Here is a 17,565-nt window from a genome sequence, read left to right as displayed (position 1 = left end):
AGTTATCTAGACAAGGCTGCCAGGTCTTAGAGAACAATCCCTCCTTATCATTCACTGTACAATAACGGGTGATCATTCATCATGATCCACATGGGTTTGGAATGTACAAGTTCAAGTGGAATCGTGGCTTTCTTCCAAGAGGTGGCGATGGCAATCTTGGGTGACAGAAAGAAATAGGACACAAACCTGTGAGAGAGGGTGTCAACCCGGGAATCTTTTTGATTGGCTCGTAGAAAGGGAGGTTAACCACAGTTATGGATTACAACACATGATATATGCTCCTTCAGAAGTGGCATACTTCAGAAGGTTCTGATGAAGACCTGAGGCTGTCATCGCAGCCGATCGCCGCTCCCCAATGATGTCACAGGAGTTGGCGATCTCAACAAAGATGGCAGTGCCCATGCACTGCTGTCTTTTAAATGCAGCCGACAGCGATCGAAGGGGTTAGTACTAGCAATCAGTGCTAGCAAACCCCACCTCTGTATGACGAGGGCTCGCCCTTAGTAGCTCAGAGCGTAAAGAGGTTAAACCACCCACAAGTCCTTATGTACCAGTCGTTTAGAGTACTAAATCTCTTTTTAGCAATTCCCTCTATTCCTGCTAGTAAATTAAAAAACGTACCTTGTTCTGATGTACCCTGCGCCTGTGCAGTCCCGCATTGTAGCCAGTGTACTACACCCCAGCTTCACTGCGCATGCAGTGGTGTATTGCTCCGGCTTCATTAAAGTACTGAGGAGGCATGGGGAGCACTAGAGATGGGTCCAATTCGCTTCATCAGACTAATATCTAGGTAACTATAAAGGTTTTTTTTTTATAGTGTCCATGGAGGGACTTGCTAAAGGGCGATTTAGGAAACAAAACCATTGGTCTATAGTTTTTTTTTAAATATTTTAAAGGTGTGCAAAAAATGAAGCATATACATATCAAAAGTCATAGAATGATTCCAAAGAATGGCATCACAATATAAGGCAGCATAAATATACAAAATGGGTGAAGGACAAAGAATAGGTGCAGCGAGGGTGCTCCAGGTGGGGGGGGGGGTAGAAGGGGCCTTATTGCTTAGACCAGGGGTCGGGAACCTATGGCTCGCGAGCCAGATATGGCTCTTTTGATGGCCGCATCTGGCTCGCAGCCGGGGCTCCTATCCAGGGGCTTAACTACAGCCGCAGCAACTGCTAATATGCCTGCCAAGACCAGGCTGTTGTGCCCCCGGCTGTAGTTATGCCCCCGGATGTATTCGGCAGATCAGCGCAGGGTCCGCGGGGTTAATTCAGGGGCGGCGCCTCTCTCTCCCTCCCTGCAGCAGTCTCCTCCTTGTGTGTGAGAGAGGGAGGGGAGGAGACTGTCTGTCTGCAGCAGCCAATCCCGGGGCTGGATGTAGCAGCGCAGGAGATTCAGACAGAGGAGACCAGAGAGCTGCATACTCCAGAGACATGAAAGAGAAGGAGTCCAAGGAGAAGGAGTCAGCAGCCAGGATCAGCCAGAGATAAGTGCTCCCTCCCCCAGTGTCTCCTCACACTCTGCCTTAACCCCTTAGTGTCCTGTGTGCAGCTATGAAGCTCTCCTGAGACCCCTCTGCATCATCCTCACATATCTTCCCCCACCACTGCATTTCTACATTAATCTGAGGTTATGCAGCAGCTTAGACACTTGTTGGCGTCTGTATAGGGATGTTCTGCAGCGGTTGGCGTCTGTATAAGGATGTTCTGCATTGGTTGGTGTCTGTATAGGGATGTTCTGCAGCGGTTGGCGTCTGTATGGGGATGTTCTGCTGCGGTTGGCTCGTGTATAGGGATGTTCTGCAGAGGTTGGCTCGTGTATAGGGAAGTTCTTCTGCGGTTGGCGTCTGTATGGGGATGTTCTGCATTGGTTGGCGTATGTATAGGGATGTTCTGCATTGGTTGGCGTCTGTATGGGGATGTTCTGCATTGGTTGGCGTCTGTATAGGGATGTTCTACATTGGTTGGCGTCTGTATAGGGATGTTCTGCATTGGTTGGCGTCTGTATGGGGATGTTCTGCATTGGTTGGCGTCTGTATGGGGATGTTCTGCAGCGGTTGGCGTCTGTATGGGGATGTTCTGCATTGGTTGGCGTCTGTATAGGGATGTTCTGCAGCGGTTGGCGTCTGTATGGGGATGTTCTGCAGCGGTTGGCGTCTGTATAGGGATGTTCTGCAGCGGTTGGCGTCTGTATAAGGATGTTCTGCATTGGTTGGCGTCTGTATAAGGATGTTCTGCATTGGTTGGCGTCTGTATAAGGATGTTCTGCAGCGGTTGGCGTCTGTATAGGGATGTTCTGCATTGGTTGGCGTCTGTATAAGGATGTTCTGCATTGGTTGGCGTCTGTATAAGGATGTTCTGCTGCGGTTTGCTCATGTATAGGGATGTGCTGCAGCGGTTGGCTCATGTATAGGGATGTTCTGCAGCGGTTGGCTCGTGTATAGGGATGTTCTGCAGCGGTTGGCTCATGTATAGGGATGTTCTGCAGCGGTTGGCGTCTGTATAGGGATGTTCTGCATTGGTTGGCGTCTGTATAGGGATGTGCTGCAGCGGTTGGCTCATGTATGGGGATGTTCTGCTGCGGTTGGCTCATGTATAGGGATGTTCTGCTGCGGTTGGCTCATGTATAGGGATGTTCTGCTGCGGTTGGCTCATGTATAGGGATGTTCTGCAGCGGTTGGCGTCTGTATAAGGATGTTCTGCAGCGGTTGGCGTCTGTATAGGAATGTTCTGCTGCGGTTGGCGTCTGTATGGGGATGTTCTGCAGAGGTTGGCTCGTGTATAGGGAAGTTCTTCTGCGGTTGGCGTCTGTATGGGGATGTTCTGCATTGGTTGGCGTCTGTATAGGGATGTTCTGCAGCGGTTGGCGTCTGTATAAGGATGTTCTGCTGCGGTTTGCTCATGTATAGGGATGTGCTGCAGCGGTTGGCTCATGTATAGGGATGTTCTGCAGCGGTTGGCTCATGTATAGGGATGTTCTGCAGCGGTTGGCTCATGTATAGGGATGTTCTGCATTGGTTGGCGTCTGTATAGGGATGTTCTGCATTGGTTGGCGTCTGTATAGGGATGTGCTGCAGCGGTTGGCTCATGTATGGGGATGTTCTGCTGCGGTTGGCTCATGTATAGGGATGTTCTGCTGCGGTTGGCTCATGTATAGGGATGTTCTGCTGCGGTTGGCTCATGTATAGGGATGTTCTGCAGCGGTTGGCGTCTGTATAAGGATGTTCTGCAGCGGTTGGCGTCTGTATAGGAATGTTCTGCTGCGGTTGGCGTCTGTATGGGGATGTTCTGCAGAGGTTGGCTCGTGTATAGGGAAGTTCTTCTGCGGTTGGCGTCTGTATGGGGATGTTCTGCATTGGTTGGCGTCTGTATAGGGATGTTCTGCAGCGGTTGGCGTCTGTATGGGGATGTTCTGCTGCGGTTGGCGTCTGTATGGGGATGTTCTGCAGAGGTTGGCTCGTGTATAGGGAAGTTCTTCTGCGGTTGGCGTATGTATGGGGATGTTCTGCATAGGTTGGCGTCTGTATAGGGATGTTCTGCATTGGTTGGCGTCTGTATGGGGATGTTCTGCATTGGTTGACGTCTGTATAGGGATGTTCTGCATTGGTTGGCGTCTGTATGGGGATGTTCTGCATTGGTTGGCGTCTGTATGGGGATGTTCTGCATTGGTTGGCGTCTGTATGGGGATGTTCTGCAGCGGTTGGCGTCTGTATGGGGATGTTCTGCATTGGTTGGCGTCTGTATAGGGATGTTCTGCAGCGGTTGGCGTCTGTATGGGGATGTTCTGCATTGGTTGGCGTCTGTATAAGGATGTTCTGCAGCGGTTGGCGTCTGTATAGGGATGTTCTGCATTGGTTGGCGTCTGTATAAGGATGTTCTGCATTGGTTGGCTTCTGTATAAGAATGTTCTGCTGCGGTTGGCTCATGTATAGGGATGTGCTGCAGCGGTTGGCTCATGTATAGGGATGTTCTGCAGCGGTTGGCTCATGTATAGGGATGTTCTGCAGCGGTTGGCTCATGTATAGGGATGTTCTGCATTGGTTGGCGTCTGTATAGGGATGTTCTGCATTGGTTGGCGTCTGTATAGGGATGTGCTGCAGCGGTTGGCTCATGTATGGGGATGTTCTGCTGCGGTTGGCTCATGTATAGGGATGTTCTGCTGCGGTTGGCTCATGTATAGGGATGTTCTGCTGCGGTTGGCTCATGTATAGGGATGTTCTGCAGCGGTTGGCGTCTGTATAAGGATGTTCTGCAGCGGTTGGCGTCTGTATAGGAATGTTCTGCTGCGGTTGGCGTCTGTATGGGGATGTTCTGCAGAGGTTGGCTCGTGTATAGGGAAGTTCTTCTGCGGTTGGCGTCTGTATGGGGATGTTCTGCATTGGTTGGCGTCTGTATAGGGATGTTCTGCAGCGGTTGGCGTCTGTATGGGGATGTTCTGCTGCGGTTGGCGTCTGTATAGGGATGATCTGCAGAGGTTGGCTCGTGTATAGGGAAGTTCTTCTGCGGTTGGCGTCTGTATGGGGATGTTCTGCATTGGTTGGCGTCTGTATAGGGATGTTCTGCATTGGTTGGCGTCTGTATGGGGATGTTCTGCATTGGTTGGCGTCTGTATGGGGATGTTCTGCAGCGGTTGGCGTCTGTATGGGGATGTTCTGCATTGGTTGGCGTCTGTATAGGGATGTTCTGCATTGGTTGGCGTCTGTATAGGGATGTTCTGCATTGGTTGGCGTCTGTATAGGGATGTGCTGCAGCGGTTGGCTCATGTATGGGGATGTTCTGCTGCGGTTGGCTCATGTATAGGGATGTTCTGCTGCGTTTGGCTCATGTATAGGGATGTTCTGCTGCGTTTGGCTCATGTATAGGGATGTTCTGCAGCAGTTGGCTCATGTATGGGGATGTTCTGCTGCGGTTGGCTCATGTATAGGGATGTTCTGCAGCGGTTGGCTCATGTATGGGGATGTTCTGCATTGGTTGGCGTCTGTATGGGGATGTTCTGCATTGGTTGGCGTCTGTATGGGGATGTTCTGCAGCGGTTGGCGTCTGTATGGGGATGTTCTGCATTGGTTGGCGTCTGTATAGGGATGTTCTGCATTGGTTGGCGTCTGTATAGGGATGTTCTGCATTGGTTGGCGTCTGTATAGGGATGTGCTGCAGCGGTTGGCTCATGTATGGGGATGTTCTGCTGCGGTTGGCTCATGTATAGGGATGTTCTGCTGCGTTTGGCTCATGTATAGGGATGTTCTGCTGCGTTTGGCTCATGTATAGGGATGTTCTGCAGCAGTTGGCTCATGTATGGGGATGTTCTGCTGCGGTTGGCTCATGTATAGGGATGTTCTGCAGCGGTTGGCTCATGTATGGGGATGTTCTGCTGCGGTTGGCTCATGTATAGGGATGTTCTGCAGCAGTTGGCTCATGTATGGGGATGTTCTGCAGCGGTTGGCGTCTGTATTGGGACAAGCTCGTATGTAAATTATCTATTTTTTATTTTACAGGGAATTACCATTGCTTTGGTCCAGTGGAGGCTTAGTACCTGGGGGAGGAACACTCCTTGCTGTACTAATGTCTGCTGGAGCCATTGTTCTGTCAGTGTCCCTTTAAGCATATTGTACGGCTCTCGCAGAATTATATTTTAAAATATATGGCGCTTATGGCTCTCTCAGCCAAAAAGGTTCCTGACCCCTGGCTTAGACACTAGATAGTTATCTAGACAAGACTGCCAGGTCTTAGAGAACAATCCCTCCTTATCATTCACTGTACAATAACGGGTGATCATTCATCATGATCCACATGGGTTTGGAATGTACAAGTTCAAGTGGAATCGTGGCTTTCTTCCAAGAGGTGGCGATGGCAATCTTGGGTGACAGAAAAAAAAAGGACACAACAAACCTGTGAGAGAGGGTGTCAACCCGGGAATCTTTTTGATTGGCTCGTAGAAAGGGAGGTTAACCACAGTTATGGAATACAACACATGATATATGCTCCTCCGGAAACTGCATACTTTTGGGTGGAGATCAGTGCCTTGGTTCTCAAAATGTCTAAAACACTGGGGGTCATTTACTAAGGGCCCGATTCGCGTTTTCCCGACGTGTTACCCGAATATTTCCGATTTGCGTTGATTTCCCCTGAATTCCCCTGGGATTTTGGCGCACGCGATCGGATTGTGGCGCATCGGCGCTGGTATGCACGCGATGGAAATTGGGGGGCGTGGCCGAACGAGAACCCGGCGGATTCGGAAAAACCGCCACATTTTTTTAAAAAATGCGTCGTGGAGCTTGCAATTACCTTCACTAGGAATAGGCCGGTGAACTTGAGTGTGTTCCGATGATCTTCAGCTTCGGAGGAACTGCCTTAATGAATCCCGGCCGGACCCAAATCCACCGCAGAGAAGACGCCGCTGGATCGCGAATGGACCGGGTAAGTAAATCTGCTCCATTGTCATTGGTGAGTAGGAAAAGATTTACAATTCTAAAAGGTGCCATCAGAGAAATATTTTATAACTGGCCTCAGCCATAGACATTTTGGTAGAGACTCCAGCTGTATTTTCCTCCATATCCTTGCCATAAGTTTTACCCAAATCTCCCTTCAATGCAAGCATGTTGAGTAAACAAAGGACAGGGGGTCACAGACAAAGTGACGGGTTTGGTTGCATCAAAGACATTCAGTGTCAGTGCAATTAAATCTCATGACCTCAAACATGGTGTCACAAAAGTTACAAATACAGTTTAAACCTTAAACCCAGTATAGAACACTTGTGGCTGCATTCTAGATCAATCTAGAACTACCAATGATGCTAGCCATAGAGGTGGAGGTGGTATAATCCACGTTTGAGGTGGCCCCATGACGTCAATGAAAAAGAAAGAAGTGGGTGGCCCCAAGGGGATTATAGGGCAGGCTTCAATAATTACCCACTGCTTATCATGGAAAACAATAGGCGGGGCAAGCCGTATACTAGTATTTGGATATGTCAGTAACTTGAAAGTTAGGAGCACATAAAATTGATGCTAGAATTCGGGTTCTCTTAGAACCCATACAAACGTATTAATATCTCTCTGGAGGTTATTAAGGCATGAGGAAGGAACATCAATAGAGACTGTCTGAAAACAGTACGACAGCTTTGGTAGGAGGGTCATTTCAATAATTTTATGGAATCATGGAGATGAAGGCCTGTAGCGCTTCCCTTCTAGGTGGTTGGCCAGCAAAGGGAGACTTATAATAGAGAATTAAAGTGCTGCCCACCCAGCCCTTCTCCATAGAGGAATATTGCGCATGGCACCGTATGGCAAGAAAAGATAGGACATGTCCTATCTTTTCACGGGGTTCGGACAACACCATCGCACCCATTGCCGTCAATGGGGGGTGTATATTGGCCGTACATACGTCGGCCGTATATACGTCCCCCATACGGCAGTGTGAATGTAGCCTAAGAGAGAGCCATACACTCTAAAATTGGGTCATGATCAGAAACAGCAAGGTGATGCCCTACCAGGTAGAGAGGGTATTGTATCTAGTGACTTACTAACAACAGGAAAGGCAACGACCAAGAACCTCTCCCTGTTTGCGCGGGTTTTGTCATGGGTGCCCCTGCGATCCATGTCTCGGATTGCGGGCACACCCATGCCCCTCTCCGTTGTGGCGCTGCCTCAGTCCCCAGCCCGCTCTTACCTCTCCCCGATCCTGCGGCTAGGCCGCGTGTGCGGCCCCACTCTAGGCCAGCATCCCGCTGATTGGCGCTGGCACTCCCGGTTTCCTTATGGGCTGGCTGTTTCCAGGATTCCCTGCTGGATCTTAGTATGGCGGGCATACATCTGCGCCAGGGAGAGGAGGAGGGGGAGAACATCGCTCACCCCGCCCCTCTCCATAGCTTAACATAGAGCCCAGCGCCGTATTTCGTCGAATGTCCAATCTTTCTACGGGCTACTGAACGGTTCGGTGCTGCATGTGTGCTGCAGTGTACCGCTCCTGTACTGCACCGTGAGGCCATTGGCCGTATATACACCCCCATTTTCTTCGTGTGAATGTAGCCTAAGAAAGAGCCATAGACTCTAAAATTGGGTCATGATCAGAAACAGACCTTCCCGCTTTGCGCCAGGCTCTGGTGAAGACCAGGTGCCACTTAGACTCCGGTCCCAGGTGTCGGCTAGTACCATCTCCCACGGTGGTCCAGGGGGTCCACTTACCCCGAACCCTGACAGGTTTCCTCCGGGTCCTCTGGTTTCCTCCCACACTCCAAAACATACTGGTAGGTTGATTAGATTGTGAGCCAGGGATCAGGGACTGATGTGACAAGCTCTGTACAGCGCTGCGTAATCTGTGTGCACTATAGAAATAAAGAAATTATTATTATTAACCTGTAACTGGAAGGTAAAGGTAACATAGTACTGAAGTCCTGTTCTGCGAAAGTAAGCTGGTCAGAAGAAGGTTTATCATTAAAGAAACTCAACAAAAGATCACTTGAGGGCAATACAGCTTCTGATGACCAGCAATAGTTAGAACTGAACAGTAATGAAAGGAGTTTTTCTCTTTAATGATATTTAGGACCAGTCCATGGGTGGCTTAAAATGGGAGACCATCTGCAGCTCCCTGGACTGGCTGCCACATAGATAATGACATTGGCCTTCCAGCTTCTTTTTCTGTCATTTTTCCGGCACTAGAGGCAGATGATTTGTGGGGGCTCTAAGTCGAAGCCCCAACTTCTGATATTACTGACCTTGATCATCAATATCATTACGGTAGAATATATCTCAGGGGTGTAGGATATTCAGGCTGCAGAAATGCCACCAGGGCAAATGCTAAATCCCAGTTGTCTATTGTAGATAAATGGATAGATATGACTGTACAGGGGGCCATGATCTGTCTGTACAATTTGTGGCCAGATCATGACCCCCACAGAATTCTATTACACCCGGTTCCGGTATGGGAGGGGAGCTGCTGAGCTTTTAGCCTTAGGGCAGATTCACACTGAGATAGATAGATAGATTTGAGATAGATCGATAGGAGAAAGATATGAGATAGATAGATAAAAAAAATAGATAGATAGATGATAGATAGATAGATAGATAGATAGATATGAGATAGATAGATAGATATTAGATAGATAGATAGATAGATAGATATGAGATAGATAGATAGATAGATATGTGGAACCCCAGCGAATCTTTGTTCTTCTGGGCCTGACCATAGTGTAGCCGCTGATAAGTTTCAGTGATAGTGAACCTTTTAGAGATCGAGTGCCCAAAATGAGACCCAAAAGCACTAGCTTTACCAAAGTGCCAACACAGAAATTTAGGCAGTAACAAACTTATTGCTACCAGAATTTTTGAGCTCCAATCCGATCCTGTCTACACCTTTTCACTCTTTGGACAGGACCAAGCAGCACAGGATGGGTCACTTTAAAATAGGAGGGCCCTACTTGGACTGCCTGAGACTGCAGGCTCTGGCAAACTCTGTGGGAGACAGCCCGTGTGCCCACAGAGGAGCCTCTGAGTGCCAACTTTGGCACCAGTGCCATAGGTTCGCCACTACTGAGTTAAGTCATTAGGTCATACAGTTAGGTCATTAGTAGTATAGCGGACCAAAAAAAACCCTTTAATCCAGAAATTTTAACCTATTTACAATTTACTGCTCCAATTAAAAGAGCTGTGACTGATCAGTGATTAACATGTTAATGATCTATCCATGGGATAGAGGATTAGATGTTTGCACTAATGCATCAGAAGCCTAAGCTGCAGTACACCTAGACTACCACTACGCCGTGGAAAGAGCCGTCTGCTTATGACTTTGCCTTCTGTGTAATGTGCATTGCCAGTAGTAGTTGATAATATGGGTAGTGTGGTCGGCCGCCCCAGGGCCCAATCCATCCACCAAATTTGACACTGACATTGACAGATTATAAAAAGAGGGACCTCAAGACTAAAAATTGTCATACACGCAAACAAGAGCCTTTTAAGGTCCTTCATGCAAGGTTCTTAAAGTACAGAACTGAAAGCAAGGCACCACACCTTTGAGAAGAAGCTTAGTTCTAGTGCCATATGTACCGTAGATAGTAAATATCGAACAAGCAGAAAAAAATGACTTGTGGGAGGCCTACAATATTTATACAGCCCAGGTTCTGGGCACTACTTTTAGATGATCTTTAAAGTTTCTACTAATCTTATAGTATTGACCTATTCTATAGATTAATTAGGAAATCTACCATCAAAATCCAGCATGATAAACCAGGCACACTTACTCATAGATCCAGGTATCGTGCCTGTGGTAATCCTCAATTATTTGTTATCCATGGCCTCCTTCCTTCTAAAAATTAACTTTTGAGATTATTCTAAAGAGCCAGAAGGGCTCTAGGGGTGTTACCATAGCCCCTCCATACTCTGGCTTCACTGTCTCACCCTCCTCCCTCAGCACTTTCCCCTCCCTCTGCCTGATGTAATATCACTGCAGCAGAGGATGTTTCAGTGGGAGGGGGAAGTGCTCCTGCAACATGGAGGGGCTCCAATAAATTTGAAATCCCTACTGCTATGTATGTAGAAATCTTGGTCTACTAGTGCATCTAACACGGCAGCTTAGATACAGCAGCTAATTTGTATGTATATGGTAGATACCAGTTGTACATTGAGTGAGAAGTGATAGCAGTACAGTATTGCAACTGTATTTTTCTCCACATTCTCCCTTACAAGACTTTTATACAGAGATACATCTGCTTTTGACATTAAAAGGTTAATGATATTGTGATTTGGGAGTGGACATATACGGCAACATGTGCACCATAATTCTCAGTGTAGAGAATGGAGGAGGATTTAGCAGACTACAAGAATCACCAAGTCCAAAGTTTTGCCCCGGTTTATGGGCTGGGTAAGATTATAAAGAGAGGGACCCCAAGCCTTGATGTACATGTGTGATGACTCTTTAGATTCATGTAAACAAGCCATTTCAGGTCCTTTGAAGGTCACCAAAAAGGGCACCATCTATTTCCCAAGAAGCTTGGTTCTGGTACCATATGTAAATAGTACCACTGCAAGAGATGGTACTAGCCAACACCAGAGCCCGCCACAAAGCGAGATGGTCTTGCTGCGTCAGGATACCACCAGAACGTTCCACAGGTGCGACTAGCCCACGGTGGCAGCCAAGGTCGAGGTACCTAAATGGAAGACAGTCTCGTGGTCGGGTCCAGGCACAGGGTCAGGGCAGGCGGCCGAGGTGGAGGGTCAAGTCCAAACCCGGGGTCAGCAACGGGAGGTCCAGGCAGATGGGAACGGGAACACAGGCACATGGGACACTGGAACACAGGAACGCGGGGGAACTCTGGTAACACAGGAACACGGCGGGACTCTGGTAACACTGAAACACACTGGAACACCCAGGAATGCAGGTATACACAGGAACGCAGGAATACAAAGGATCGCAGGAATATCGCCGGGGAGCTTTTTCTAAGGCTGTGAGGCACAAAGATCCGGCAGGGAATGCAGGAAGTGGCCAGCTTTTGTAAAATTCCAGGAAATGGCCAGCACCAATTAGCGGTGTGCTGGCCCTTTAAATCTTCCAGTGGCGCGCAGATGAATCCTGAGCGGGAGTGTGGAGAGGTAAGACAGCACGGGGGGACAATGGAAGCCGCGGAGGTGTCCTGGGGACGGAGAGAGACACAGGTGTACCTGCGACCCGAGACGTGGGTCACGGGGACACCTGTGACAATGACAATGTAAGCTGACCATTCCATGACCAAACCTACAAAACCACCTGTAGTCAAATAATCCATCTCTTTGCTTGTACATACGGATCCATCCAGTTCTCAATATGAAAACAGCCATAAATAATCCAGGTTTCTCTTTGATCAGCACAATGTTGTCATTTTAAACGTACAAAAAACCTGACTAAGTCAACAGAGGAAGCAAATTGCCTGTAACTTATTACTGCCGGCCGTGCAGAGTCGGCAATTCTGATTAGACGCTCAACTAAATTACCTAAATTTACAGAAGAGCCGTGGCAGACATATCCTTCTACTACCTGACCCAACTCAGAATATCACACGTAAGTTCACATCAATATGTCACTTTGCTGGGTTTCGGCTATGATATGAAGATCTGAAAGGGGGGGCGGCAACGCTCATTACTCGCGCCGGCTTTCTCACTACCTGGATCCATGATGACAGCTATCTCTAACCTCTAGTGTCCAACTGCGCTTGCAAAGCACATTATTATTTTTAAGACTTGCGCGAGATAGCGAAAAGAATAGAAAACAACAAAATTTTAATGATGTTGAAATCATTTTGTCTAATCCACTGATCAAAGGAAAAGGGAGATTCTGTAGAAGACAAATGTCCAAAGGAACAGAACTGTGCAATAGACGTAATGTCAGAAATATTATACTTGGACTCATCTCTATTACATTGTATAATTTGAAATCAAATGCAGTCTATACCTTAAATCATTCTTATGACTATATTACAGCTCTGCAGGGGTGTAGGCATAAAGGGTGAGGAGGTAGAAGTTTCTATAAAGCCCTTAGCCTTGGGAGTCTCCAAGACTCCCCTTCTCCATTGTTGTATGGTCTCCAAGATTCCTCTAGCGCTTATATATTGTTGTACGGACCCAAAGATTCCTCTACCCCTTCTATGTTGTTTTAGGTTCTCCAAGATTCTTCTAGCCCTTATCTATTGCTATAGGGTCTCCATGATTTCTCTACTCCTTCTTTGTTGTTTTATGGTATCCAAAATTCTTCTAGCCCTTATTTATTGCTGTACGAACGCCAAGATTCCTCTACCCCATCTCTGTTATTTTAGGTTCTCCAAGATTCCTCTACACCTTCTCTATTGTTGCAGGGTCTCCAAGATTCCTCTAGGCCTTCGCTATTGTTGCAGGGTCTCCAAGATTCCTCTAGGCCTTCGCTATTGTTGTAAGGTCCCCAATATTCCTCTAGCCCTTCACTATTGTTGTAAGGTCTCCAAGATTCTTCTAGACCTTCTCTATTGTTGTAGGGTCTCCGAGATTCTTCTAGACCTTCTCTTTTGTTGTAGGGTCTCCAAGATTCTTCTACCCCTTCTCTATTGTTGCAGGGTCTCCAACATTCCTCTAGGCCTGCGCTATTGTTCTAAGGTCTCCAATATTCCTCTAGCCCTTTGCTATTGTTGTAGGGTCTCCTAGATTCTTCTAGACTTTCTATATTGTTGTAAGGTCTCCAAGATTCTTCTAGACTTTCTCTATTGTTGTAAGGTCTACAAGATTCTTCTAGACCTTCTCTATTGTTGTAGGGTCTCCAAGATTCTTCTACCCCTTCTCTATTGTTGCAGGGTCTCCAACATTCCTCTAGGCCTGCGCTATTGTTCTAAGGTCTCTAATATTCCTCTAGCCCTTCGCTATTGTTGTAAGGTCTCCAAGATTCTTGTAGACCTTCTCTATTGTTGTAGGGTCTCCAAGATTCTTGTAGACCTTCTCTATTGTTGTAGGGTCTCCAAGATTCCTCTAGGCCTTCGCTATTGTTGCAGGGTCTCCAAGATTCCTCTAGGCCTTCGCTATTGTTGTAAGGTCCCCAATATTCCTCTAGCCCTTCACTATTGTTGTAAGGTCTCCAAGATTCTTCTAGACCTTCTCTATTGTTGTAGGGTCTCCGAGATTCTTCTAGACCTTCTCTTTTGTTGCAGGGTCTCCAACATTCCTCTAGGCCTTTGCTATTGTTGTAAGGTCTCCAATATTCCTCTAGCCTTTTGCTATTGTTGTAAGGTCTCCAAGATTCTTCTAGACTTTCTATATTGTTGTAAGGTCTCCAAGATTCTTCTAGACTTTCTCTATTGTTGTAAGGTCTACAAGATTCTTCTAGACCTTCTCTATTGTTGTAGGGTCTCCAAGATTCTTCTACCCCTACTCTATTGTTGCAGGGTCTCCAACATTCCTCTAGGCCTGCGCCATTGTTCTAAGGTCTCTAATATTTCTCTAGCCCTTCGCTATTGTTGTAAGGTCTCCAAGATTCTTGTAGACCTTCTCTATTGTTGTAGGGTCTCCAAGATTCTTGTAGACCTTCTCTATTGTTGTAAGGTCTCCAATATTCCTCTAGCCCTTCGCTATTGTTGTAAGGTCTCCAAGATTCTTCTAGACGTTCTCTATTGTTGTAGGGTCTCCAAGATTCCTCTTGCCCTTCTCTTTTGTTGTAGGATCTCCAAGATTCCTTCATAACATAGACACCAGTATAACCAACAGTCTATTTTCCCGGCTATTTTGGCTCACGTGTAGACTTGAATGGACACTGTTTGCACATGTATAGAAAATCAATTTCACTTTAACTTTAAACCCTTTAACTCTTTACCGTTGCACTGTAAGGTGAACTCCGGCGGACCTGAGCGGGGAAGTGACATATCACACAATCTTAGTGAATTGCGGAACAGTGCATTCCGGTCAGACAATGCACTTTCGTGGAACACGACAGGACGGGCCCCAATATCTGTGAGGATACGCACAACGTTTACATCCGGCACTTTCCTGGCATATAAACTGAGCATAAAAATGTGAAGAGAACCCAGCCTTATATTATATTTTATGAACAATCATCCCCCTTATGCCTAAAATATAGTAAAGCTAACAAAACAATATTAAAATAAACAAAATGTTTAATTACTACCCCTTTCCAGGAACGTATAAAAACAGAAAACAAAGATGGCAAGCAGACCCCCACCCCAAAAATTATTATCCCATGGCAACAAGGCAACAAAAAAAAATTCAAATGCCCAAATTTGCACATCTTTGCCATTTTCCACCCATAAAAATTTGATTAAAAAGTGATGAAAATGTTGTACAGTTCGGCCCACAAAAATGACACCTTACACAGCACCACATCCTAAATTCTGAAAAATGTATGGATGTTAATTGTGGCAAAGCGAAACTTTCCATTTTTTATGAAAAATTTTTAAAGGAACATATTGGGGGTCATTTTCCCGACGTGTTACCCGAATATTTCCGATTTGCGCCGATTTCCCCTGAATTGCCCCGGGTTTTTGGCACACGAGATCGGATTGTGGCGCATCGTCGCTGGCATGCACGCGATGGAAATCGGGGGACGTGGCCGAAAGAAAACCCGATGGATTCGTAAAAACCGCCGCATTTAAAAAAAAAATGTGTTGCGAAACTTGCACTTACTTTCTCCAGGTATAGGCCGGTGAATTTCAGGGCATTCCAGCGGGCCACGGGGAACTTCAGCGCAGCAGCGACATCTGGTGGACGACGGAGGAACTACCTTAGTGAATCCCGGCCGGACCCGAATCCACCGCAGAGAACGCGCCGCTGGATCGCAAATGGACCGGGTAAGTAAATCTGCCCCATTGTTACTATAAAAATTTGATATTGCTTTGGTCGCAGTGGCCAAATAGAGGGTCAGGTTTCATTTGGACCCCACAATTAAAACTATAAAAACAAAACTGTGCTTTTTTCCATTTACACCACATTTGGAGTTTTTTTTATCAGCTTCTCAATACATAGACTATTGGCTATGACATTGACTATGGCTCTGCTAGGAAGTACAATTCCTCCCCTCTATGCTGTATTTTGAAAGGCTGTTACACTGTGCAGTAGCACTCCCCTTTTCCTCTGCCTGCTGTAATTTCAGACAGTGTAAGAGGAAAAGTGTTGAGGGAGCAGGGAGGAGACTGTGTAACACCTTGTGAAGCAACAGAACACAGTGGATCTGAGAACGCCATCCATAGACCCTTCTCGTTCATTAGCATAATTTTAAAAGTTGATTTTAGAAGAAAGGAGGTCATGGAAAACAAATATAAAAAGGTTACCACAGTCATGGTGCCTGGATCTATGCGTAAGTGTTCCTGGTTTATCCAAGCTTGATTTGGATGGTAAATTTCATGTAAGGTACATGGTTCTCCAAAAAAAAACCCCATACTGGTAGGGTGATTAGATTGTGAGCCCCATGGGGACAGGGACTGATTTGGCAAAGCTCTGTGCAGAGCTGCATAATCTGTGTGCGCTATATAAATACAGGCAGTCCCCAGGTTACATACGAGATAGGTTCCATAGGTTAAGTCGAATTTGTATGTAAGTCGAAACTATATATTTTATCATTGTAGATCCAGATATAAAATTTCTTTCATTACAGACGCCTTACATCTTCACCAGAGTTCACAGTGGGAAGAGGGGTCTGTCTGTAACTAGGGGTCGTCGGTAAGTCGGGTGTCCTTAAGTAGGGGACTGCTTGTAAAGAAATGATTTAATTATTATTTATTTTCGATGTGGAACTCCTGGTATGTTAGTAATTTTACTGTACGATTTTTTTATATCAATAATGTATCCTCGTGTGGCGTCTTTTCCTAAAACACGCAGCAGGATCCTTGTGAAGATGAAAGCTTCAGTGGAGTGTCCTTAGCTTTTATTTTTTATTATTATTATTATTATTATTATTATTTTTGTATTTTATGAGTCGCTCTTTGTGGGTCTTCCATGTAAAGCAACACTTATATCAATGACACTTTCTTAGATGGCAGCTGTCCTTAAATAAATCAATAGGACCTGGTGCGCTGAATTGTTTACTACTTGTAGGGATCAGGGATTTGTGAAAACATTTAACAACAATACAAGGACGAGTCAATATAAGGATACAGAATAAGTTGTATATTTTTTTGACATTTCACTTGCCTTTAAAGGGGGCAAGTAAATGAAAGCCACTATTGACTCCATTTCTCTAGAAAAGTGAACGGAAAGGCAGTGCACATGCTTGAATCGCTGCTTCATTCAGATGACCCCCATTCTACAGATCACCAGTGGTCCCAAAATTAAACGTGAAAATAAACTGACCACTGTGATCTTCCAAGGAACCCAGTATCAAGTGTGGCATTTTTCTGCAGCACCACCACAAGAGAGTTGAGGTATTACATGTTGTCACTGCCACAGGTGCCGCTGCTACCCATATCCTGAGTCACAGGCGCACCCGTGTGCCTTACGTGCCCCCGTAGCCTCCCTGCATGTAGACTCACCTCTCCCGTCTCCAGTGGCGGTCTCCTCACTCCCCACGATCCGGTGCCCGTTCCCGTTCTGTAAGTTTGAAAGGGCCAGTGTGCAGATAATTGGCGCTGGCTGGCCGCCTGCCAAGATAAAAAGATAAATTCCCAGCCCCTTCCTGTTTCCCCTCCCGGATCTTTGTGCCTCATAGCCTTAGAGAAAGCTTTATTGATGCTCTGTGTGATTATCCTGATTTCCTGTGGTGACCCCAATTCCAATCCTGACCTCGCTCCTGTGCTGCCCATCCTGACCTTCCACTACGTCCCCAACTCCGATTCTGTGCTGTATGTCCTGACCTACTGCTCCATCCCTGACTCTGATCCTGTGCTGCCTGTCTCGACTTCCTGCCCGTCCCCGACCCTGAGTTTGCCTGACGATTCTGTACTGCGCCTTGGCTGCCACCGTGGACAAAGTCAAAGAACGACCTGGTGGTACCACGTCGCAGCAAGTCCAACCCACTTTGGGACAGGCTCTGGTGAAAACTGGGTACCACTTAGACTCCAGTCCCAGGTGTCGGCTTACGTCATCGTCCGCTGTGGTCCAGAGGATCCACTACCTTCGATCCCGACACTCCCGTTCTCTAT

The sequence above is a fragment of the Engystomops pustulosus genome, chromosome 4 (genome assembly GCF_040894005.1).
Source record: "Engystomops pustulosus chromosome 4, aEngPut4.maternal, whole genome shotgun sequence".
NCBI classification, from domain to species: Eukaryota; Metazoa; Chordata; class Amphibia; order Anura; family Leptodactylidae; genus Engystomops; species Engystomops pustulosus.
The sequence above is the reverse complement of the archived record's forward strand: the minus strand, read 5'-3'. Positions refer to the sequence as shown.